Source organism: Gracilinanus agilis, chromosome 1 (assembly GCF_016433145.1).
Source record: "Gracilinanus agilis isolate LMUSP501 chromosome 1, AgileGrace, whole genome shotgun sequence".
Taxonomy (NCBI): Eukaryota; Metazoa; Chordata; class Mammalia; order Didelphimorphia; family Didelphidae; genus Gracilinanus; species Gracilinanus agilis.
This window is the reverse complement of record NC_058130.1, coordinates 246,460,551-246,487,060: the sequence shown is the minus strand read 5'-3', so window position 1 is coordinate 246,487,060 and position 26,510 is coordinate 246,460,551. Positions and strand designations below refer to the sequence as shown.

The following is a 26,510-nucleotide window of genomic DNA, read 5'->3' as shown; positions in this document are numbered from 1 at the left end:
TTTGGTAGGATGTCTCATCATTGTCATTCTCTTCAATGAAATTGTTGATTGTTTCTATGATTTCTTCTTTGACTAATTGGTTTTGGAGAATCATATTATTTCATTTCCAATTGGTTTTTGATTTGCCTCTCCAGGTGCCCTTACTAATTATTATTTTTATTGCATTATGATCTGAGAAGGTTACATTTATTATTTCTGCTCTTTTGCATTTGTTTGCAATGTTTCTATGCCCTATTACATGGTCAATCTTTGTGAATGTACCATGTGCAGCTGGAAAGATGGTGTATTCCTTTTTGTCCCTATTTATTTTTCTCCACATATCAATTAAATCTAATTTTTCTAGGACTTCATTCACCTCTCTTACCTTTTTCTTATTTATTTTTTGGTTTGATTTATCTAGATCTGAAAGAGGAATATTTAGATCTCCCACTATTATGGTTTTCCAATCTATTTCCTTCTTGAGCTCGGCCAGTTTCTCCTTTATGAATTTGGATGCTATGCCACTTGGTGCATACATATTGAGCAGTGTTATTTCCTCATTGTTTATACTGACTTTAATCAGGATATAATGACCTTCCCTGTCTTTTTTAATCATATCTATTTTTACTTTGGCTTTGTCAGAAATCATAATAGCCACTCCTGCCTTCTTTTTCTCATTTGAGGCCCAAAAGATTTTGCTCAAGCCCTTAACCTTAAACTTGTGTATGTCCACCCTCCTCATATGTGTTTCTTGTAGACAACATATGGTAGGATTTTGGTTTCTAATCCACTCTGCTATTTGCTTCTATTTTATGAGAGAGTTTATCCCATTCACATTCAGAGTTATAATTATCAGTTGTGTATTCGCTGACATTTTTGTATCTTCCCCTAGTCCTACCTCTTCTTCTTACACTATTTCCTTTTAAACCAGTGGTTTGCTTTGAGCCGGTATCCCTTATCCCCTCCTTTGATTAACTTCCCTTTCTACCCCCTCCCTTATTATTCCTCTCTTTTTATTTTTAAAGGCCTAGTGAATTCCCTCCCCCTTCTTCTCCCCTCCCTTTTTTGACCTCCCCACTCCCTTGCTCCCCTTGGTTTATCCCTTCTGACTTTCTCAGGGTTAGATAGAGTTTTATATCCCAATGGAGACTATAGCTACTCTTCCCTCTCTGGGCTGATTACACTGCGAGTAAGGTTTAAATATTACCTCTTAATGCTCTCTTCCTCTCCTTCTTCTAATAGTATTTGTCCCCTCTCCTTCCCATGCCCTCTTTGTGTATAATAGAATATCCTATTTTTCTTATTCACTCATGTTTCTCTTGGTGTCCCCTACTATCCCCCCCCCTTCCCACCCCCCATGTCATCTTAGACCATTTAGTATTCCGTCCTCTCCCTATGAATTATTCTTCTGATTGCTATAATAGTAAATACTATAATACTGAATAGAGTTCACTACAGAGAATAATACATAACATTTCTCTACATAGGAATACAGATAATTAGATCTCACTGAGGCCCTTAAAAAGGCAAATTTAAAAATTATAAGTTTTCTTTTTTTCCCCTCTGTATCTTATTTACCTTTTCATGTTTCTCTCGATTTTTGTGGTTGGATATCAAACTTTCTATTTAGCCCTGGTCTTTTCTGTGCAAATACCTGGAATTCTTCAATTTTGTTGAATGCCCATACTTTTCCCTGGAAGTATATAGTTAGTTTTGATGGGTAGTTGATCCATGGTTGAAAGCCCAGCTCTTTTGCCTTTCTGAATATCATATTCTCTTTACCTCTAATCTTAATGGGAAGTCTTCTATAACTTCTCCATTACAGATAATGCTATCATAGTTTTAGGTAGAATGATTTTTTACCATATTAAAGAAAGGTTTATTTTTCTCCTGGGGTTAAAAAAGCCCCATTTTTTGAAAAACACAAATTGACATTGAATTTTGTAAAACATTTTTCCTGTATCTCCTGTATCTATTAATGTATCATGTGATTTTTATTATTTAAATTATTAATGTAGTCTATTACATTTATAATTTTATTAATATTCAACTAACCAATCCTGAATTCCTGGCATATATCCAGTTTGATTATAACATAGTCTTTTCAATGTGTGGCTGAGATCTCTTTGCTGGTATCTTATTCAATTTTTGCACCTTTTTTCATTAGATATATTGGTCAGCACAGGTTACTTTCTGAATTTTAATTTCCCTGGTTTAGATATCAGGATTATAATTGCCTTTTTATGAAGTTTGGTAAGTTTTCTTATTTCTATATTTTGTAAACAACTTAGGTAATTGGTGTTAATTTTCTTTGAATGGTTAATGTAAGTTCCTTTGTGACTTTTTATTTTATTTTATTTTTTTATGGCACTGCTGGGTCCAACTATATACACAGTTTTATAATTCTCTGGACATAATTCCAAATTGCTCTCCAGAATGGCTGGATCAGTTTACAACCCCACTAACCAATGTACCTGTATTTCCACATGCCCTCTAACATTTATCATTTTGCTCTTTTGTCATTTTAGCCAATTTGAAGGGTGTGAGATCTCAGAATAGTCTTGGTTTGCATTTCTCTAATCAGTAGTGATTAGGAGCATTTTTTTCATATCTTTATTTGATTTCTTCACCTGAAAACTGTCTGTTCATATCTTTTATCCCTTTTTTAACTGGACGTCTTATTTTTACAAGTTTGACAGAGTTCTCCATATTGAGTTTGAGACCTCTATCTGAAAGTCTGTCTATAAAAATTTCCTCCAATTTTCATATTTCCTCCTAATAATCTTGGCAACATTTTATTTGTACATAAACTCTTCAATGTAATGTACTTGAAGTTATCCATTTTGTATTTCATAATGCTTTCCATCTCTTGTTGACCCACAAATTCCTTTCGTATCCATAAATTTGTTAGGTAATATGTTACGTGTTCTTCTAAATAATTTATGGCATTTCTTTTTGTCTAGATCATGTATCCATTTTGACCTTATCTTAATGAATGGTGTAAGATATTGATCTTACAATATCTTACCCAAATTCTGCCAAACAACTTTCTAGTTGTCCCAACTTTTTTTTACCAAATAGTGATTTCTTATTCCTCAAACCTAAATTTATGATTTTTGTCAATTACAAGGTTACTATAATCTTTTACTGCTGTTTACTCTGTCCTTTTCCAATGATCTACCTTTCTATTTCCTAGTCAATATTAGATAGTTTTGATAATTACTGTTTATAATACCATTGAAAATCGGGCACTCCTACTCTTTCCTCTACCTTTTAAAAAAAGTAATTCATTTGATAGTCTTGATCTTTTGTTCATCCAAATGAATTTTATTATTACTTTTTCTAGATCAATAACATAATTTTTTGGTAATTTACTTTAAATGGCATTGAATAAGTAGATTTGGTTTAGGCAGGGTTGTCATTTAATTATGGGCTCTGCCCATCCACAAACAATGAATGTTTTTCCAATTATTTAGATCCAATTTTTTTTGTGTGTAAAAGTTTTTAAATTATGTTCATGTAGTTTTGGGGTTTGTTTGGAAGGTGTATTCCCAGGTGTTTTATTCTATTCACGAATATTTTAAATGGAGTATTTCTTTCTATATGGTCTTGCAGGACTTTGCTAATAATATATAAAAATGTTATTGATTTATATGGACTTATCTTATATACTGCTAATTTGCTAAAATTAATGATAGTTTCAGTTAACTTTTTAGCTGAATCCCTAGGATTTTCTACATATACTACCATGCCATCTAAAATTAGAGATAGTGTCATTGTATCTTTGCCCATTCTGATTCCTTCAATTTCTTTTTCTTCTCTTATTGCCATTGCTAACATTTCTACTATTATGTTAAATAATATTATTGACAATGGTCATTCTTATTTCATTTTTGATCTTATTGGGAAGGCTTCTAGTCTCTCCCTATTACAAATAATACTTGCTAATGGTTTAAGGTAGATGATTTGTATCATTTTAAGAAATAATCATTTAAACTTATGCTTTCCGGTGTTTCTTAATAGGAATAAGTGTTGTATTTTGTCAGAATCATTTTATACATTTGTTGATATAATTATATCTTGTTACTGATATAATCAACTATGCTGATAGTTTTCTTTATATTACACCATCCTTGCATTCCTGGTATAAATCTTATTTGGTCAGAACGTATAATTTTTTTGTTGTAGTCTCTTAGCTAGTATTTTACTTAGGATTTTTTGCATCTATATTCATTAATGAGATTGGTCCATAATTTTCTAATGCTTTTGCTATCTCAGGTTTTGGAATGAGCACCATATTTGCTTTCAAATAATTTATTCAGTATTGAAATTAATAGACCTTTAAATGTTTGAGAGAATTCAATTTTAAATCCATCAGGTTAGGAAGTTCATTCCTGGCTTGTTTAATTTCTTTGTCTAAATAGGTTTACTTAGACATTCTATTTCTTGCTCTGATAGTGTGAACAGTTCATTTTTTTGTAAGTATTCTCTTATTTTTCTCAAGTTGTTAAATTTTTTGTGTATAATTGAGCAAAGTAATTCCTAATAATTGCTTTAATTTCATCTTCATTCATGGTATATTCATTCTTTTAATCTTTAATACCAGTGACTTGGTTTTATCTTTTTTATCATATTAATACATTTATTGATTTTTATTTTTTCATAAAACCAACTCTGAAATTTATTTATTAATTCAATGGTTTTCTTACATTCAATTTGTTGATTTCAAAACTTTTTAGGATTTCTAATTTGTTCTATAGTTAAGCATTTTAAATTTTTTTCAAATTTTTAAAAATTGTATTCCTAATCCTTTGATCTTTTTTTTCTCTATTTTGTTAACATAAGCTTTTAGTGATATAAATTTTTCCTTTGCCTTTGCTGTACAATACTCGTTCACTTCAACCATCATCCCAGTATTTCATACAATACAACAGTATTCTATCATAGCCATATAATGCAGCTTGTTAAGCTGTTCTTCAACTGATGGGTAGCTCCACAATTTCCACTTGTCTGCAACAACAAAAAGAGCTGCTATAAATGTTTTTGGTAGAAATAGGTCCTGTTTCTTTCCTTTTTCTACTTGGGAAACAGACCTAATAGTGATATTACTAGATCAAAGAGTATGCAATGTTTAGAGCCCTTTAGGCATTATTCCAAATTGTCCTTCAGAATGGTTAGAACAGTTTATAATTGAATTTGTGTCACTGTTTTTCAACATCCTCTCTAGCTTACCTGAAGTATGGAAGTTGATCATAGGATTTAGAGTAGTAAAGGAACTAAGAAATAGAAGCATTTAGTTCAATTTCCTAATATTTTTGAATTGAAAAAAAATGTTAGAGAGTTAAATAACTTTTCCATGATGTAAATAACAGAGATTTGAGTCAAACCCAGTTCTTCCAGTTCCAAGTAAAGGACCTGAAAAAAGAAATTGATGAGATACATTGCTTTCATCTCAAGAACAAACTATTAACACTCTGCTAATGATATTAAACTCGGGAGATATAATTTTGCATACATTGATGTAAGGGAGATATTTCAATATTCAAACCTAATTAATCCAACTACCAATGTTTTATGCTCTCATACCTTTATGAGTTAGGGGATCCATCAATGATATAAAGTGGGTGTGAATAATTCCTAGATGTCTTTCTTATATAAATCAATAAGATATATAAACTAGATTCTAGAAAAAAAGTGTTTCAAACCAATAGAGGAAATAATATTTTAAAGTGTATTATTCCTGGCTGAAAAAATGGATTTTGGGGCCTATATATATTGGAAAAGGGTATTCCTTCAACTTTTTCAAGTGAAGTTTCTAAATCTGAAAAGCTAGATAACTTGTGACTACAACATAGGACAGCAAGGGAAGAAGGAGAGAAAAATGATCTAAGAGTATTTTAGCATTTCCCCTTACTGATGATTTACCTTGCCATCACCAAGATTGTATGAGAAATAATCATGCATAGAGCTAATAGAAAACAAACTAGACACACAGAGAAATACAGTTTTAAGAACAAAAGTCCCAACCAGGACAAAGCAGAGAGGTATACAGAACTACACAAGGACTAGACAAAGCAAAAAAAAAATTTTCATTGAATCAGAAATTTTTAACTGTCACTTTCCCATATATATGTGTATTCTCTACATATTTCTTAAATTCTAAATTAATTTATTTTTCAATTTTTAAAATTATATACTTAGTAACTTTTTACCTTTCAGTAATGTCCTTAGAGCCAAATCCTAGTAATGTGATCTCTAGGACACTGAACATGAACAGATTTATAACTCAATGTATATTTTCATCTTTTTTTCTAAAAAACTATTCACAACTGCTCTAGTAATGTAATATTAGGCCTGTTTCTCCATGTTCCTATCAGCATTTAATCTGATCAACTTAAACAGTCTGGTTAATATCCATTACCAGGACTATACTTACCTAGATTGGTCTTTTGGCAGGAGTCACAATCTGTTTGTTGCCAAGATTTCTAAAACAAACCTCTCCAGCATGGTCATATTTAACTTATATAATGTTCTTCTCTTTAATTTCTTTCTTATTGATTTTTTGGTTAGTTTTACCTAGTTGGGGATGGTGATGGTTCAAGTCCCCTGCCATTATTATTTTGCTATCTATTTCCCTCTGTATTTCATTTAGTTTTTCCTTTAAAAATCTGGATGCTATAACTCTTGGTGTATACAGGTCCAATATTGATAATGCTTCATTATCTGCAGTACCCAAACATAATATTGTTACACTGTTTATCACTTCCAATTATATCCATTTTAGCACGAAATTTGTCAGAGATCATGACTACTACCCTGTTTTCTCTGGATCAGCTGAGACATAGTATATTCTGCTCCAGTCTCTCATCTTTGCTCTATGTATGTCTTTCATTTTTAGTGTATTTCTTATAAACAAAACACTGTCAGGTCCTGGTATTTGTTCCTTTTTGCTATCCATTTTCTTCCCATGAGTGAATTAATCACATTTACACTCAGTATCATAGTTATTATCTGTGCATTTCCATCTACTCCATTCCTCCTCACTTTGTCCTCCTCTTCTTTTCTTTCCATTTTACCCCTCCTCAGACGTCTAATTTCCTTTGACCAATACCTCTCTAATTCATACCCCTTGCCCAAATTCTCCCTTATTCTTTTCCCTTGCCCTCCTAGTTCCAAACTGGTCCACATTTCCAAAAGTACCTCTCTTGTCCCTTCCTCCTTCCCTTTTAGTTTTTATTCTATCAAACTTTACAAAAATCCCTTCTTTATGCTCACAACTGTGCCCTCCTACCTCTTCTTATGAGTTCAATTCCAAAAATCCCTCTGAGTTCCTCCTTTATCCCATCTCCTTTTCTATCTACTTCTTGATATGTATTTCCCTGTAGGTATCCCTCTCTTCCCTTACTTTACTTATCCACTTGCCCTCTTTTTTCTTAACCTACCTTTCCTTCTCTTATTCCCTCTGTCTTCCAAGAGAACTTTCAGTCTCTTCTTTATACTATTCCTTTTCCCTTCTATTTCTCTTTATGTTAAGATTTTTACCCTTCTAATTATGTATGCTTTTCTCTCTTTATTCCAGCTCTGATGAGATTAGGATAGTAGTACTACCAGCCCTTAACCCTTTCCTCCCCTACTCCATGGCAATTCCTCCACTCATTCCGCCTCCATATATGATAGTCATTCCATCTTCCTTCCTCCTGGTCTACCTATCATTTCAGTTCTTACCATTAAATTCACCTTGATCTTGAGTCTTCCATCCATACATGCCCCTTCAAAATATCCAAGTAATGATAGCATTCTCAGAGCCATAGATGATATTTTCCCATACACGAATCAAACACTTTGATCTTTTGGGCTGCTAATGATTAATTTTTCATTATCTTTGAATGCTTCTTGTAGATCAAATTTTCTACTGAGTTCTGGGTTTGCCCTCAAAAATATTTGAAGTTTCTTTAGTTCATTAAATATCTTTTAAAAAAGCTCAAATTTTTTATTCATAGCTGCGCTTTTTGTGGTGGCAACAAATTGGAAAAGGAGGGTATGTCCTTCAATTGGGGAATGGCTGAACAAACTATGGTATATGCGGGTGATGGAATACTATTGTGCTAAAAGGAATAATAAACTGGAGGAGTTCCAGGCGAACTGGAGAAACCTCCGGGAACTGATGCAGAGCGAAAGGAGCAGAGCCAGAAGAACTCTATACACAGAGACCGATATACTGTGGTAAAATTGAATGTAATGGACCTCTGTACCAGCAGCAATACAATGACACAGGACAATTCTGAGGGATTTATGGTAAAGACGCTACCCACATTCAGAGGAAGGACTGCAGGAGAGGAAACATATAAGAAAAACAACTGCTTGAACGCATGGGTCGGGGTGGACATGACTGAGGGTGTAGACTGGAAACTACCACACCAATGCAACTACCAACAATTTGGAAATTGGTCTTGTTCAAGGACACATGACAAAACTAGTGGAAATGCGCATCGGCCAAGGGTGGGGGAGGTGCGGGGGGGGGTTGAAGGGGAAAGGTGGAGCATGAATCATGTAACCATGTTAAAAATGAATATTAATAAATGTTAAAAAAAAAGCTCAAATTTTTGCTCTAAGAAATGCTGTATTCCATGGCCTTTGTTCTTTTAATGTTATAGCTGCTAAGTCATGTGTCATTCTGACTGTAGCTCCATAGTATTTAAATTGTTTTTCCCCTTGTTGTTTGTAGTATTTTATCCTTAACCTGGGAGTTACCAAACTTAGCAATGATATTCCTGTGCATTTTCATCTTTGGGTCTCTTTGAGGTAGTGATCAATCAATGTTTAAATTTATATTTTAGTCTTGTGTTCTAGATTTTTCTGAGCAGTTTTCCTTGATGATTTCTTAGAGTATTGTGTCAGTTTTTTTTTATCTTAACTTTCTGGGAGCCAAACTATTCTTATATTGTTTCTCCTTGACCTATTTCCCAGTTCAGTTGTTCTTGTGATAATATTCTTGTCTACAATTTCATTCTTTTGATTTTGCTTTATTATTCCTTGTTTTCTTAGAAAATCTTTAGCTTTCCTTGTCCAGTATTAGCTTTTAATACATGATTTCTTCCCTGATTTTCTGGATCCCTTTTTCCATTTGAGTGAGCTTTCTTTCATAATTTATTGATTTTTCTTGCATTGTTCTTTTTTCTTCTAATTTTTTCCTCAACTTTTCTCTTTTGGTTTTTGAGGTCTTTTTAAAGTTCTTCTAAAAGCTCTTTTTAAGCTTGTGGCCATTTATTGTATTTTTTTGCTGTTATTGAAGTGTGTGTTTTTACTTCACTGTCCTCTGAATTTAAAAGCTAAGGTCTTTTCTGTCCCTATAATAGCTATGAAATATTGGGTTCTTTCTCCTTTGCTTGCCTGTTTTAAAACATATTATTTTTTAAAATTTTATCTGCCAGGCCAATAGACTTAATTATTGGGTTATTGTTGATTTTTTTATGAAGTCCCAGGATTCCTAGTTTGTTGGGATATGTTACCCCGGGTTTCATAACTTTTTTGGGGTGTATGTTTGTTTTTTCCTATTTAGTATGTTCCATTTTATTTATTTATTTATTTTTTGTTTGTTTGTTTTTAACCCTTAAATTCTGTGTATTGGTTCCTTGGTGGAAGACTGGTTAGGGTGGGCAATGGGGGTCAAGTGACTTGCCCAGGGTCACACAGCTGGGAAGTGTCTGAGGCCGGATTTGAACCTAGGACCTTCCGTCTCTAGGCTTAGCTCTCAATCCACTGAGCTACCCAGCTGCCCTGTTCCATTTTATTTTTATTTTATTCATTTTAATTTTATTCCAGGGTCAGATATACTCCCAGTCTCCCATTCAACTCCAAAAATCATACTTTTCCTCTGTTTTCTACCTATTGGTTTTGTTCTTTGACTCATATATGTGGTAGTGGTGTTGGTAGTGTTGATGTGGTGTGGGGTGTGTATGTATGCATGCGAATGTGTGCATGTACCTCAATTTAGAGGATCAATTATATGGGATTCTTTCCTCATTGGTAGAACAATGCCCTTTACCTGCAGGAGGGGAGAACAGGGGAGTTGTGAGAACTGGAGAAAAGAGTGATTTTGGTTTTTTATGGACTCTATATTGTGATAAATGATGTGTCATTTAACCTCCCCTCAGGTCTCAAAGTGAGAGAAAGTGTCTGGGAAGAAACTGACATAGAGGTGTTGGCAATCTCTATTTAATGTCCCTATCCCCCAGCCTGTCATACTAGAGACATCAGAGAATTAATTATTCAGAACCAATGTGTATTCTGCAATTCCCCAAGTCTCCCTAAATTTCAGATTCAGTCAGTTTGTTTCAAAAGGTATTTACCTATAAAATGGAAATGGATAGCAGAATGGATTAAAACTCCAAACCCATCAATATGTTGTTTACAAGAAATATATTTTAAAATGAAATATACACACAAGAGTAAAAAAGGAGGGGTAGGCAAAGAAATAGTAAAACTCTCTTTTATTGGATGATAGGATAGTATATATATGCATATATATAATCCTAGAGATTCAACTAAAAATTAATTGAATTTATCAACAACTTTTGCAAAGTATCAGGATATAAAATAAAGCTCCATAAATCATTAGCATTTCTACATATCACTAACAATGTCCTGCAAGTAGGGAAATTATAGATAACCTATTAAATTAACCATAGATAAAATAAAATACTTGGGAATATATTTTCCAAAACAAATCCAGAATCAGTATGAACAAAATTATAAATACTTTTTATACTAATGATGTCAGATTGGAAAAATATTAATTGCTCACTAGTAAGCAGAACCAATATAATTAAAATGACAATGCTACTTAAACTAATCTACTTATTCAATGCCATCCCAATCAAATTACCAAAAAAGTATTTTATTGAACTAGAAAATTTCACTTGGAATAATAAAAGATCAAGAATACAAAAGGAAATAATGAAAAAGTGATAAGGAAGGAGGTCTAGCAAAACCAAATTTTGAACTATATTTTAAAGCTGTAATTATCAAAACTATTTGATACTGGCCAAGAAATAGAAAAGTAGATTAATGGAACAGAATAGACATATAACAAAATACTATAAAAGATTAGAGTAATCTTGTGTTTGACAAAGGTAAAGTTCCAAGTTTTGGGAATAAGAATTCACTATTTGGTAATAATTGTTAAGGAAAACTGGAAGGAAGTTTGGTAGAATCTAGATGTAGACCAATATCTTATACCACTTATCAAGACATGATCAAAATTGGATACATGATCTAGGTATAAAGGGATATTATAAACTAATTAGAAGACCACGGAACATATTACCTATCAGTTTTAAGGATAGGAGAAAAATTTGTGAATGAACAAGAGATGTAAAGTATTGTGAAATATAAAATGAATAATTTTGAATACATTAAATTGAAAAAGATTTTGTAGAAATAAAACTAACACAGCCAGAATTAGAAGGAAAGCAATATATTGGGGGAGAATATTTATAGACAGTTTCTTAGGTAGAAGTCTCATGTCTAAAATATGTAGAAAACTTTTTCAAATATATAAGAATATGAGCTATTCTCCAATTGACAAATTGTCAAAAGATTTGAACAGATTATTTTTGGATGAAGAAATGAAAGCTATATAAAATTATATGAAATAATACTTGAAATCATTATCAATTAGAGAAATGCAAATAAAAATAACGGAGATGCCATCTTACACTTATCAAATTGGCTAAAATGATAAAAAGGCAAAATGACAAATGTTGTAGGAGATGTAGAAAAATGGAGATACTAATACACTGTTGATGGAGCTATGAACTGATCCCACCATTTTAGAGCACTCTGGAATTATACTCAAATAGTTCTAAAACTATGCATACCTTTTGACTCATCAATACCACTATTAGGTTTATTTCATAAGGCGATCAAGGAAAAAGGAAACTATACATTCAAAAATATTTTATATAGTTCCTTTTGTGGTGGCAAAGAACTGCAAGCTGAAGGGATATCCATCAGCTGGGGACTTAATAAATTGTGGTGTATGTTTGTAATGGAACACTATTTTGCCATAAGAAATGTATAAGTAAGAAGATCACAAAAAAACCTAGACTTATATGAAGTGATACAAAGTCAAGTGAGCAGAACCAGGAGACCACTGTACACAGTAACAATAAAAATGTATCATGATCAACTGTGAATGATAACTATTTTTAACAAGGCAAGAATGCAGCACGAGTCCAAGGGATTCATGACAAAAAAAGATATCCACTGTTGTAGAAGGAACAAATGGAGTTTAAAGCAAACCTTTCTTTATTTTCTCCATGAAATTTTCTCTAGTGTCAGCAATTTGTGTCATTTCACAACATGAAGAACAGGGAAATGTGTATTAATTAATAATAAATGTGCAGCTTATATCATGTTACCTGCCTTCTTCAGGAGAGGATAAAAAGAATGAGACATAGATTTTTGGATGTAACTAATGTGACAATTTGTTTCTCTTGGATAAATATATTTATTATAATTTATTGCATATTTATAACAAATCATATGTACCATATTGTGTTATAACATATTATAATATGCAAAAATAAAAACAAATGGAAAACAGGCACTTATATATTTCATTTTTAACTTCACCTCTATTGACAAATATAACCTTTGCACTCTCATCCCATGCAAACTCTACCTTTCTTTTTAATGAAAAAGATCAACTAAAATGAGAAAAATAAAGCAATTCAGCAAAACTACGATGCCAGCTGAGTCTCATAGTATATGCAATATTTCAAATCCATAGGGTCCTATCTTTGTAAATAAGGGAAGAAGATATCTTTTCTTACCTCTTCTCCAGGGTCAGTCTTTGTGATGATAATTATATGCCAGCTTTTAATTTTTTGTTCTTTCCATTTACATTACTATAATCCTTGTATATCATTCATTGTTTTCCTGCTTCTGCTTCTGTCACTTAGGATTAGTTTCTATAAGTTTCTCAAACATCGCTAAAGTCTTCATATTCCTCATTGCTTATAACTCTAGTAATATTCCATTATATTCACACATTGCAACTGTTTCTGGTTATTTCTGAGAAGTGGATAAACCCCTGTGAGAAGCTGAAACCAAATCATTCTAAAATGAGCAGAAAATAAACCGCTAGTGTCATAAGGTACATTTAGCAAGGATCTTGCCCACATTGGTGAAGGGATTTTCTAATAGTAATTACTTTCATTCTCATTGGTGGTTCATGTCTTAACAACCCTTGAGCATTTCTGCCCTATACTCTTTGGGTTTCTCCCTGTGGCTATTTAACGATACTCTAGTGTCTGTTCCAGTTTTCAGTGGTGTGGCTCCTTCCTGCCAAAGGAAGAGGGTGTTAATAATAGCATCTAACTCTAGCAACAAATGAATTTAGAAATGTTCTATGGAAAGCATCACGATAAGTCAGGTTTAAACACCCGAAAGAAAATCTCCCAAGTTACCAACTGAGTCTAGTTGAGACCTATGCTGAATTAAACAAGAATCTGAGTGCTGTCTTGGCTAGGTATTGTCTTGACAATAGAAAGGGATAAAGATTTCTGTCATGGCATAGCAGCTATGACAATGGATTTGGAGTCAGAATACATCAATTCAGATTCTGGCTCCACCATTTACTTCCTTCTCTGAGACTCAGTTTTTTTCACATGTAAAAAGAGTAGTTGCATTGGGTAATCTATTATTCTAAGAAGAATTTAAAAAATTTGGAGAGACAAGACTAAAATATAATATAGTAGCAAATGATACAATACAACACGATACAATATGAAATAATACAATATGATACAATACAACATGATACAATATACAATACAATTCAGCTAGATGGCACAGTGGATCACACTCAAAGCCTGGAGTCTGGAAGACACAAGTTCAAATCTGGTCTCAGACACTTACTAGCTGAGTGATCCTGGGCAAGTCATTTGATTCTGTTTGCCTCAATTTTCTCATCTGTAAAATGAGCTGGAGAAGGAGATGTCAAATCATATCAGTATCTTTGCCATGGAAACCCTAGATGGGGTCATGAAAGATCAGACATAACTGAAACAACCGAAAAACAGCAACAACAAATATCTAAGTACTAGATTATTTGGTAAAGACTGTAAGTGCTAAAGCTATTTATAGGAATTATAGAAAAATACAATTAAAATAAATAAGGCAGACCACAGAAAGAAGGCTGCACTTCAGATGCTAGATCTTGAAGGATTACCCTCATACATGTTTGATCACTTATTTTTTATGACCTTTTCTGAGTGATCTTCCTCTTGCTTTCTAAGAATCCCCTCTCCCCTACAATTCCGGAAGTGCTCTTTCTCTGGGCACCTCCTTCAATTCCTATTTGTGGCTTTGGTTCCCCGGGAGAAGATTATCTCAGTAAAGTGTAATGACCTACTTAACACAAAGAAAAGGCATTTATTGAAATGGCATAGCATTAACATCAGTAATGAAACATTCTTTTCATAAAATTTTTTAAACCTTTACCTTCCATCTCAGAATTTATACTGTGTATTGGCTCCAAGGCAGAAAAATGGTAAGGGTAGGCAATGGGGGTCAAGTGACTTGCCCAGGGTCACACAGCTGGGAAGTATCTGAGGTCAGATTTGAACCTAGGACCTCCCATCTCTAGGCCTGGCTCTCAATCCATTGAGCTACCCAGCTGCCCCCCTCTTTTCACAAATCTTAAGTGGATTGTCCCCAAATCTATACAATGTCGATTGGAAGGGTGGACAGATGTATAGATTGTACCACTAAAGAGGTGATGGGCAGCTAGGTAGCCCAGTGGATAGAGTGCTGGGCCTGCAGTCAGGAAGATTACTTTTTTTGAGTTCAAATCTGACTCAGATTTGACCCTAGCTATGTGACCCTAGACAAGTCACATAACCCTCTTTGCCTCAGTTTCCTCATCCATAAAATGAACGAGGAGGAATTTCAGTATCTTTGCCAAGAAAACCCCAGATAGGATCCTGAAGAGTCAGACAGGACCAATGAAAATGACTGAACAACAAGAAAGGCACATAATGTAGGAAATCCATATCCAATGCAACTTATTCCTCTGAGACTGTAGAGTTCTAATGTATTTTTCTCCTTGTGTTGTCCTCATGCTGTTCCCTCAAAGTATAGCATCTCTGGGCTCTGCTGGGATTCCAGACCTACTTCTCTAATTAGATTAACTTTGATTCAGCATCTAATTCTTAACTCTAAGGGAATAGTCCTCCAGAGCTAGCAAGTTTGCTTTTTAAAGGCCAACAGAGCTATGTTATTCAGATAGCCAATGAATGGCTAGCTTACCCTTAATGCTATCAAGTTTGGTGGAAGAATTTCATTATTTTTTTTAAAGGAACAATATAGTGCAAACTGGAGATTGGGCCTCTCCCAGTTTTGTACTCTTTGTAATCTGCAAAGAGTGGACTCCAGATAACCTATGAATATAACCAACCATTCATTGTCTCTTTTTCTTGGAGAACTTAATTGATTACCTCTCCATGATACTCTGTCATTGAACCGTGTATTTGTTCTATGGCAGAAGAGTGGTAAGACGTAGATAACGGGGGTTAAGTGACTTGTCCAGGGTCACACAGCTAGGAAGTATCTGAGGCCAGATTTGAACCCAGGACCTCTCATCTCTGGGCCTGGCTCTCAATCCACTGAGCCACCCAGCTGCCCCCTGGGGATTCCTTTAGTGTGTGCATTAGACTAGTCTCTGAGGCCCCTTTCAACTCTCAAAATTCTATGATCCTCTGATCAAATCATAAACAAGGTTGCTGAAACCCATGAAATGAAGTCATTTGCCAAAAATAACTGAAATGGTAGTGTAAGAATATGAAAAGAACTCATTTTTTCCTGCCTTCCATTTCAGTGATCTTACCATTACATAAGACTGTATCTTTAAAGGTTTTTTTTTTTAACACATCAAGCATAATTTCTTATGTGTGAAAAAACAGAACAATCCAATAAAGTTGAAGAATAGGCTGAAAATTTAGGGAGAGTGCATTTTAATCAATATTATGAATTAGAGGTTGCATGATACAGTGTTGTGACAGTGAACCTTTTAGAGACTAAGTGCACAAACTGTACCCATATGCCGCATATGAGCCACCCCCTTACTCCATACAGGGGAGAGAGAAAGTGCTCCCATTGGGCTGCTGGGCAGAGGGGTGGGTGAAATGAGGAATGTCCTCAGGTATGTGTGGAGAAGGAGAAGGGAGAAGCCCCCCTAGCACATGTGCCAAAGGTTAGCCAACATGCATATAGTGCATAGAATGTTAGATCTGGACTCAGGTAGACTTAGATTGAAATTCTTCCTCTGATATTGACAGAATAGCCATGGGCAAGCCATTTAACCTCTACGAGGCTCTGTTTCCTCATCTATAAAATGAGAATGGTAAGACATATATTATCTACCTCTTGGGAACCAATTCAGAATAATCATGAGAATCAAATGAAATAATATATGTAAAGAGTTTTAGAAACCTTTAAATGTTAAATAAATGTCAGTTATTACAATTATTCTCATTTGTAGTTTTTAAGAATTTCTTTTAAAATCTTAAATAAAATTAATATTTAATTTTTCCAGTTTCATGTAATAACAATTTTTAACATTCATTTTCTAAAATTTTGAATTCTAAATTCTCTTTCTCCCTCCTTTCATCCCCCTCCCTTCCTGAGAGAGCAAATAATTTGATCTATGTTATATATGTGTGATCACAGCCTTCAGAATTTCCACTTCTACCTCTGAGATCTATTTTGATGGCTGGTTGACTCTAACAGTAGCAGCGTGTCTTTCACTGGTGGTGTGAGGACACAAATTTCTTTTTTAAAAAACTTATGATGGTACCAAAGCCCAAGAATAGAGTGATTGTCCCTCCCAAGTCCAAGACCCTGAAGGCCAAGAAGGCAATGTAGAAGGGTGTCCATAGCCATAAAAAGAAAATCCAAATGTCTCCCACCACCTTCCGGTGACCCAAGACACTGAGACTTTGAAGGCAGCCCAAATACCATTGGAAAAGTGCTACTCAGAAAAACAAGATTGATCACTGTGTCATCATTAAGTTTCCCTTGACCACTGAGTCTGCTATGAAGAAGATTGAGGACAACAACACTCTTATCTTCAATATGGACTTCAAGGCCAATAAGCATCAGATCAAGCATCCAGTAAAGAAGCTGTATGACATTGATGTAGCCAAGGTCAACATACAGATCTGGCCTGATGAAGAAAAGAAGGCCCATGGCCAACTTGCTCCAGACTATGACACATTCAATATTGCCAACAAAATTGGGATCATCTAAACTTTGTCCAGCTACCCTGCTCCACCTACAATAAAAAGTTTTCCAGTTAAAAAAAAACAAAACCAAACATATGCAAAATATTAAATACCATGCAATTAAAGCAGCTTTAGTCTCAGGTCAATAAATCACCTGCTTAGTTGAATAGCAAACAGAAACTAAAATCTATTTATATATTATTTTGCAACATGTGCACTACAGAAGAGAATATTCCATGGCAGTAGGCCTAGAGACATTGTTGAGCCTTTTCTTAGCCAGTTGTGGAAACCCACTTCCCCTCTCTGTGGCCATGAAAATGATAACCTCATGTTGTTCCAGTTGTTTCTTTCAGTTCTATTTTCTGATCTGTAACTCATGGTTGTTCTTTGGGTTTTCAAAGCCATAGGGACATGCTTTTAATTTAGACAGCACTCATGATGGAATTAAGTATCATAAAGACATCTCTCTCCATGACATATTTAGTAAATCCCCTTCTTCTTTGTTTTACATCCAGAATATGGGGATTAACTTAAAGGACTTTTGTCATTTAAAAAAAAAGGTATTTATTTATAATATCACGCAAACACAAATAGAACCTGGTTAAGCAAAATATACAGATAGGATGTAATCAAGAAACCTGACTGAATGGAAAGAATAAAGTGAACCCCACACAAAGAATCACAGAATAATGGAATTTCAGATTTGGAAGGGATCTCAGGGCCTACGTAATCCTACCCATACTGAAAAAGAATCTCCCGTTATAACTTATAAATGTTTGTCTACTATTTGTTGGCTGCTACATTAAAAAATGAATGCTAATTAGAAATAGATAACATGATAAAAGTCTCCCTTAAAGTTTGTCCTTTTGAATTTTTCAAGCCAAAAGATAATAAAAATAGACCTCAAATAAATGTTACATTTAGATGGGGTATACCAAAAGACTTAGGGCAGTTATACATAGGAAATTTAAGGTATGTAATACGTTTTACTTATATCATCTGATTTTGTTCTCATAACTCTGTGAATAAGGTAATATGGACATTGTTATCCCCATTTTGTAGATGAGGAAGCCCCAGCTTCCTATAATCAATCAAATAGTAAATGGGGTTTGATTGTGCTTCTCTGTTGATGCAAAGTCCAGACTCTTATTTTTGCAGAACCATGCTATCTCAAGGATCCTACTAGCTAAACTTGGCCTGGAATCATGAAAATCTGACTTCAAATCTAATCTCAGACACTTACTAGCTGCTTAACCCTGGGAAAGTTACTTAACCTCTGTTTGTCTCAACTTTCTCATTTGTAAGATAGAGAAATAAAAACATCTACCCCAAAGGTTGTTATGAGAATCAAATGGAATCACATTTGTAAAGCTCTTATCACAGCACCTATTATTTAGTAAGATCTGTATAAATGTTAGTTATTATTATTATTATTATTATTATTATTATTATTATTTTTATTATCTAGATTTATAGTTAACCCAGTCTGGTCACACATTGAGGTACTTCTATTTCTCTTTCCTCCTAAATTCTTTTAAAATATTATAACAGAGGATTGTTTGTAATTATCTTAATTCAGTAATAAAAAACCCATCTATTTATAATGCTCTTTGCATAGGAAAACAAAGCATAGAATCTCAGAGACCTTGAATAACTTTTAGACTAACTAACACTGGAAATCTTTTTCTTCAGTCTTCCATAGTTGCTAAAATTTGAGGCCTTGTGAAAGAGAATGCAGATGATTGGACTAATAAGGGATTATTTCTTTCCATGAGTCTTTTATTACAATCTTTCTGAGTTCAAGAAATGCTTATAAAGTAATACTAGGTGTTTTAGTAAAAGCTTAAGAACGAAATTCTTTGGTGAGGATTAAGGAAGATGTGTACACATATACTTCTAAGTTCATTCTCCATTATTAGGACTTTCTTAAGTCTTGATAATCAACAAAACAATTTTCAATTTCTAAGATGTAAATACACTGAAAATGTATCAATATGCTTTAGGTAGCTCTAGTACACCCAAATTGTCTTTTCCATAATTGCACACAAATAGGAAGCATTTAAATCAATGACATTTAAAAAATTTTTTTTAAATATTTTATTTTTTTAGAAACATTTTCCATGGTTACATGATTTTTGTTTTTACTTTCCCCTTCACCCCCCTTTAACCCCCCACCTCCCATATCCAACACACATTTCCACTGGTTTTAACATGTGTGATCAATCAAGACTTATTTACATATTATTGATAGTTACATTAGTGTGGTTGTTTAGTGTCTACATCCCCAACCATGCCCACATCAATCCATGTGTTCAAGCGATTGTTTTTCTTCTGTGTTTCCACTCCTGCAGTTCTTCCTCTGGATGTGGGTAGCGTTCTTTTCCATAAATCCCTCAGAATTGTCCTGGGTCATTGCATTGCTGCTAGTACAGAAGTCCATTACATTTGGTTTTACCACAGTATATCAGTCTCTGTATACAATGTTCTTCTGGCTCTGCTCCTTTCACTCTGCATCAATTCCTGGAGGTCTTTCCAGTTCACATGGAATTCCTCCAGTTTATTATTCCTTTTCACGTTTCTCTTGTTTTTTTGTGGTTGGATATTGAACTTTCCATTTAGTCCTGGTCTTTAGTCTGTGCAAATACTTGGAAATCTTCTATATTGTTGAATGCCCATACTTTCCCCTGGAAGTATGTAGTCAGTTTTGATGGATAGGTGATCCTTGGTTGTTCGACCCAGTTCTCTTGCCTTTCTGAATATCATATTCCAAGCCTTGTGGTCTTTTAGTGTGGAGGCTGCGAGGTCCTGTGTGATCCTGATTGGTGCCCCTTGATATCTGAATTGTCTCTTTCTGTCTTCCTGTAATAGTTTTTCTTTTACTTGGAAGCTCTTGAATTTGGCTATTGTATTTCTGGGGGTTGTCTTTTCAGGGTCTTGTGTAGAGAGTGATCTATGGATCCTTTCAATGTCTATATTGCCCTCTTGTTGTAGAACTTCAGGGAAGTTTTGCTGAATAATTTCTTTTAGTATGGAGTCCAAATTTCTATTAATTTCTGCTTTTTCAGGAAGATCAATGATTCTCAAATTGTCTTTTCTAGACCTATTTTCTTGATCTGTCAATTTCTCAGTGAAGGTATTTCATGTTTCCTTCCATTTTATCAGTCTTTTAACTTTGCTTTATTTGTTCTTGCTGTCTTGAGAGATCATTGGCTTCTAATTGCCCAATTCTAGCCTTTAGAGACTGGTTTTCCTTTTCAATCTAGTCTATCTGGTTCTTCAAAGCTTCCAGCTGGTCATTTCTGGTCTTTAGTTTGCTTATCAATTCATTTGATTTCTGAGCCTCACTTTTATAACTTTAATACATTTTGGCTCTTCAATTTCCTTTACAAATGGCAAGGATGGGGTAGCTAGATTGCTCAATGGATTAAGAAACAGGCCTAGAGATGAGAAGTGCTAAATTCAAATCTAGCCTCAGATACTCCTAGCTATATGACCCTGTGGCAAGTCATTTAACCCCCATTGCCTAGCCTTTACTACACTTTTGCCCTGGAACCAGTATTGATTCTAAAAAGGTAAGAGGTTGTTGTTTTTTTTAGAAAATTATTAGAAACTCCCATTTCCAGATATGTAAATACTTAAAATGGTGGAATGTTCTTATTTATTTATTCCTAACAAATGTGACCTCAAAAAGAGAAGCACCTCCCAAAGGAAAAAAAATCTGCATTTAAATGAATTCTATCAAACCCTTAAAAACAAGTAGTAGATATGCTATAAAAACTGCTTGAAGTAATAAAGTAAGCACCTTGCCAAAAAATCCTTCTATGAGACCAATATGGTCCTGATACAAAAATGAAGCAAAAATCTAAAATCTTAATTTAATATGACTAATGAATATTGATGTAAACTATTTTAAAATATTAACAAAGGGTAAAAACATTAACAGAGAGTATCGAGGGGGAGTGGGAATAAGAGGATGGCTGTAGTTGGCATGGTGAGGGAGTAAAAGAATCCAATTAAGGGTTAAAGAGCTCTTTTCAGATAGAGGGTACTGGAGTGGAATTATATCTATCTGCCTCCTTAAATATTAAAAATCTAGGGGTAATGCCTTTTAGACTCAAACTGCTTTTCCTGATGACCCTTTGTTAGTGGGGAAAGAGGGTCCTAAGCTGTGTACAAACTTGACTCCTTCCCACCAAATACTAATTAGATAAGAACCATGACAATTACTGAATAGCAAATAGCAAAACAAACAAAACCAAACCCATTTATTTAAGTCAATAAAATGAAAATCAAAGAAATTACACAGATCATTATGTACCAGTTCTCCCTTTGGGAGTGAAACAGCTTAACTAAGGGAGACAAATACACATACACACAGACATAGGGAGAGATGGAGACAGAGACATAGAAAGGTTTTGGTTTTATAAGATTATTCACTTACAAAAATGAATAAGAAGGAAATGTATTTTGTGTGAAAATACACATATAACCCAGATTGAATTGCTTGTCAGCTCCAGAATGGGGAGGGAAGAAGGGTGGGAGACAATTTGGATGATATAACTTTGGAAAACTTATGTGGAAATGTGTCATTAAAATTTTTTTAAAATCAAAAAAATAGAATTAAGAAAGAGTTTCTAAATTTCTAAATTTCTAATGAAGTAACTAGGAAATAGGGAATAGGAAGGCAAGTCTTTTGACTCTATGCTGCTTCTAAATGAATGAATTTCCAATCTGCAACAGAAGATAAGAAAAATGAAGGTTAAGAGCACATATAAATGGGTTCATTTTGTCAAAGAGAAGTGCCATTCCACTGTCAGAGGATGGCAGAAAGGAGGAGAAAGTGAGGGAGGACATCAAGGGATTTGAGAGGAGCTCACATTAAATGGCCTCAACTTTCTCAATAAAGTAAGAGTCATTTGCCTTCAACCACTATATGCAATAGGTACACAGATTTTCACAAATTCACAGATGAGGAAACTGAGCACACACCCCACACACTGACTTACTTCTAGGTACCTTTGTATTTTCCCCAGTATTATCATTGTAGCATTCTCCATCCCGGGATAAACAAAGTTCACTCATCTTGGAATTCACTTACTTTTCCCTTATCTCCACAGTTACTCCAAAAGTTTCCAGTGTTACCAACTCATATCTTTAGATCTTGGTTACATATTAGCTTAGATTATTTTATTTATCCTCCTTTTTCAGATTAAAAAATGTACATTCTTAAATAGCTAATCATTATAAATTTTAAACTATGCTGAACAAAATTCTATATTGAAGTCTTGGAAATTTGTTGTTTTTATTTTGGAGATTTTTGTGCCATAGAGTTCTCTAAAACAAAGGACTTGATCTTAGGGATCTATTTTAATGTCAGGGAAGGGAGGAGAGGATAAATACATAAATTACTATACTACTTAGAGTGAGATAGGGGCAAAGGAGCATTCTATGCAAAGGGCTATCAGAAAGTTGAGGAAGAAAAGATCATTTTTAATTTGGGTTAGGGGCTCAAAAAGTCACAGAGAAGTAGTTAGCATTTGAGTTATTTCCTGAAGTTAGGATCATAGTATGATAACTTAAAGCTGGAAGGGGCTTTGAGGTTATTTACCACTTTCATTTGTCTACCTTCTTCATTCGGCACTTAGAGGTTGAATCCAGAGTCACAGAGATGGCAAATGATACAGTTGGGCTTTGAAAACAGATTCTCTAATTCCAAATATAAAGCAGATTTTCTTCTATGTTGTCATTCAGTTGTTCAGCCATATACAACCCTTTGTGATGCCATGGACCATAGCAGGCCAACGCTGGCTGTGAGGTTTTCTTGGCAAAGATACTAGAGTCAATTCCTCTCTAGTGAATTAAGGCAACCAGAAGTTGAGTGACTTGGCCAGAGTTATATAGCTAGTAAGATTTTGAGGTTGGATTTGAACTCACCTTTTTTCTGACTCTAGATCCCATTACTCTATCCACTGGGCCACCTAGCAGCCTTCTATTTTCTTCTATATCTTGAATTAAGCAGTCATAAGGTAAGAGAGTCTATTTCTAGTATGAGGAATGTCATTAGCAAAGTAATATGTACATAGGATGTTACAGGACAAGAGTGGAGGATAGAGAATGGTCAAATTTAGCTTAAATATATAATATAGGGGTAGCTAAGAGGCACAGTGGATTGAGTGGCTGGCTTAGGGTCAGGAAGACTCACCTTCCTGAGTTCAAATCTGCCTTCAGACAATTATTAGCTAGGTAAGTCACTTAACCCTGTTTGCCTTAAAAGAAAGAAACAAATAAATAAATAGTATGTTAAGAATGATAGATTATTGATTGTAACGGATTTCTCTACTAGCAGCAATGCAATAATCCAGGACAATTCTGAGGGACTTATGAGAAAGAACACTATCCACATCCAGAGAAAGAACTGTGGGAGTAGAAACACAGAAGAAAAACAACTGCTTGATCACATGGGTCAATGGGGATATGATTGGGGATGTGGACTCTAAATAATGACCCTAGTGCAAATATTAATAATATGAAAATAGGTCTTGATCAATGACACATGTAAAATCCAGTGGAATTGCTCATTGGCTATGGGTGGGGGAGGGGAAGGAAAGAACATGAATCTTGGAACCATGGAAAAATATTCTAAATCAATTAATTAAATAAAAAATTTCAAACTGTAAAAAAAAAAAAAGAATGATAGATTAACATGCATGATCTTATGTGGGGTGAACTGCCTCACAGAATTCCATAGTATGCCCCCAGAACTCCAGGAGTGGGGGCAGTTGGAGCAGTTAAGAATGTGGGTATAAAAGCAGGACACCCAGCTTGGCAAGGACACTCTTTGGAGGAGCTGGGTGGCTTGAGAGGGGTAGGATTTTACTTCTCTGCTAGCTTATCTCTGACCTCAGTGAGCAGGGTGATTCTTTGCTGTTTACCCATATAGATTAAACCAGGCTGTGAGCACTGTGAAAATACCTATAGGCAGTATCGCAGCTAATCTCTAAACAATATAGATTTACAATCAAGATTACCTTCACCATCTTAAACTTGATGACATTAGATTTAAGATAAAGTTTAGTTTGTGAGGGAGTTAGAGTTAGAGGAATAAGTTACTCAGAGGCATTCTCCTTTGGGGGATTGCTATTTCTAACAAGTATCCTGAAGATACTTGGTTGGATAGTTTTACCTCACCCACCATCCTAGAAATTATCCCTTCTTTCCTGTTTTCTCTGAATTAATAAATCCCTTCCCTTGTTAAGTTTGTGGGTTGTGTGAAGTTATATTTATTGGCCAGTGTACACTTGTAGAGATCATAGAGATAGGGATATGTGTGTTAAAGTCACAGAATGGAGCCAGGACAATTCATTTTCCAAATGCTAATGCTATAGTTCTCCTTTGATGATATCATCATATTGCTTTCTAACATTTTCTTATAGGCATTTCTTCTGAACTTGTGGTTGCAGATGTTTCCTACTACCATTTATTTGTTAGGCTTCAGTTTTGTAGCTTCTTCAGGGTCAGCTCATGTTTTTTATGACCATATTAAATAGGATAAAATGGTTTGAAAGTCTTTCTCTCATAGAATTTCCCTCTCTTCTTTTTTTTTTTTAAATAAACATTTATTAATATTTATTTTTTAGAAAAGTTAACATGGTTACATAACTCATGCTCTTACTTTCCCCTTCACCTCCCAAGCTTCCTACCCCCCACCCCCTACCATCAGGCTCAGGTTCCAGTGGTTACCTGTAGAACTAAATAATCACATAATCTTCTGATATTTAAAACCCTTTACAGCCTGAATCCAACTTATCTTTCCACTATTAATACACATTTTTCCTCTTCACATACTTTTTGGCCCAGTCAGTCTGGTCTTTTTGCTTTTCTTCATACATTATATTCCATTTCTTTCCTGTATTTTTCTTTTGTTTTGTTTTGGTACAGGCTGACCTTATCTAGAATATATTCTTTTCCCATCTTTATTTCTTAGAATCCCTTTTGGTTGTCATTCAGTCATTTCATTTGTGTTCAACTCTTTGTGACCCTATTTGGAGTTTTTCATCTTTCAAGGTCTAAACTAAATGTCATCTTCTCCATGAAACCTTCCTATTCTCCCCAAGCTCAGGGCATATCATCCTCCATGACTTTTTTTTTTTTAACCCTTGTACTTTGGTGTATTGTCTCATAGGTGGAAGATTGGTAAGGGTGGGCAATGGGGGTCAAGTGACTTGCCCAGGGTCACACAGCTGGGAAGTGGCTGAGACTGGGTTTGAACCTAGGACCTCTTGTCTCTAGGCCTGACTCTCACTCCACTGAGCTACCCAGCTGCCCCCGCTCCATGACTTTTTCATAGTTTTGTTGGTATCTTTCCAATACATTTATCATATTCTAATCAATCTTAGTTTGTGACTTTGAATTAGTAATAATACTATGGTTCTTGTAGCCAGGTACTGTTATTCATCTCTATTCCTAGGGCCAAGTAGATAGTAGGCATTAAATAAATGTTCATTAAATTGAGTCTGCTGATTGAAAACCCAATAGAAAATCAGATAAATAGAAAAGTCTGTCTTTAACAACTTGGTTGCATTTGCTTTTAAACAAATATCAGCAAAAAAGGTGAAAGACAGAAATAGTTTTATTTTTATTTATTATATTTTCCATATTTTTATTTCACATTGTGATTCTTAAAACATGTTTTTTTTTTCTTTTTTTACCTACATTGGAAATATCTAGTTCAATAGCCTATGAGACAGAATTGTATAGTGGCTCAGAAAGCCTGGAGTTCAAATTTCACCTTAGCCACTGGTTAGTTAAATAGTGTAATCCTAGACAAATCACTTAAAAAAAATCTCTTCCTACCTCTGTTTCCAAATCTATAAAACAAGAAAGTTGTACTAGACGGCCTCCAAAATCTCTTATAGTTCTGACTAGTTCTATGTGCCTTCTGCCTCCAGGAATTTTTGTTGAACTTTGAATTTTCATAAGAAGGAGAACCCCAGAAATTTAAAATGTGGGAGAAGAATTTTTTCCTGCAATTTCACTCATAGTTTAAGTTCAGAAAAATCTTTTGGATTTCTATGACGTAATGAAAACAGCAAGTTATCTAGGAGTTGCTCCAGCAATAGAGTTAAAAAAGGAAATGCAATCCACTGATCTGATTTTAAATGCTGTCGGAAGAGTGAGAATAGTGGTTGAAAGAAGGAAACACAACTTGACCAGATAGTATGATGAAATCTCTGGGGCGGGGGG

At 34.4% G+C, this 26,510-nt stretch overlaps 1 pseudogene; it reads left to right on the top strand.

Annotated features, from left to right (window-relative positions):
• The first annotated feature begins 16,833 nt into the window (after nt 1-16,833).
• On the top strand, nt 16,834-17,292 carry LOC123231255 (annotated as a pseudogene).
• Nucleotides 17,293-26,510: the final 9,218 nt, after the last annotated feature.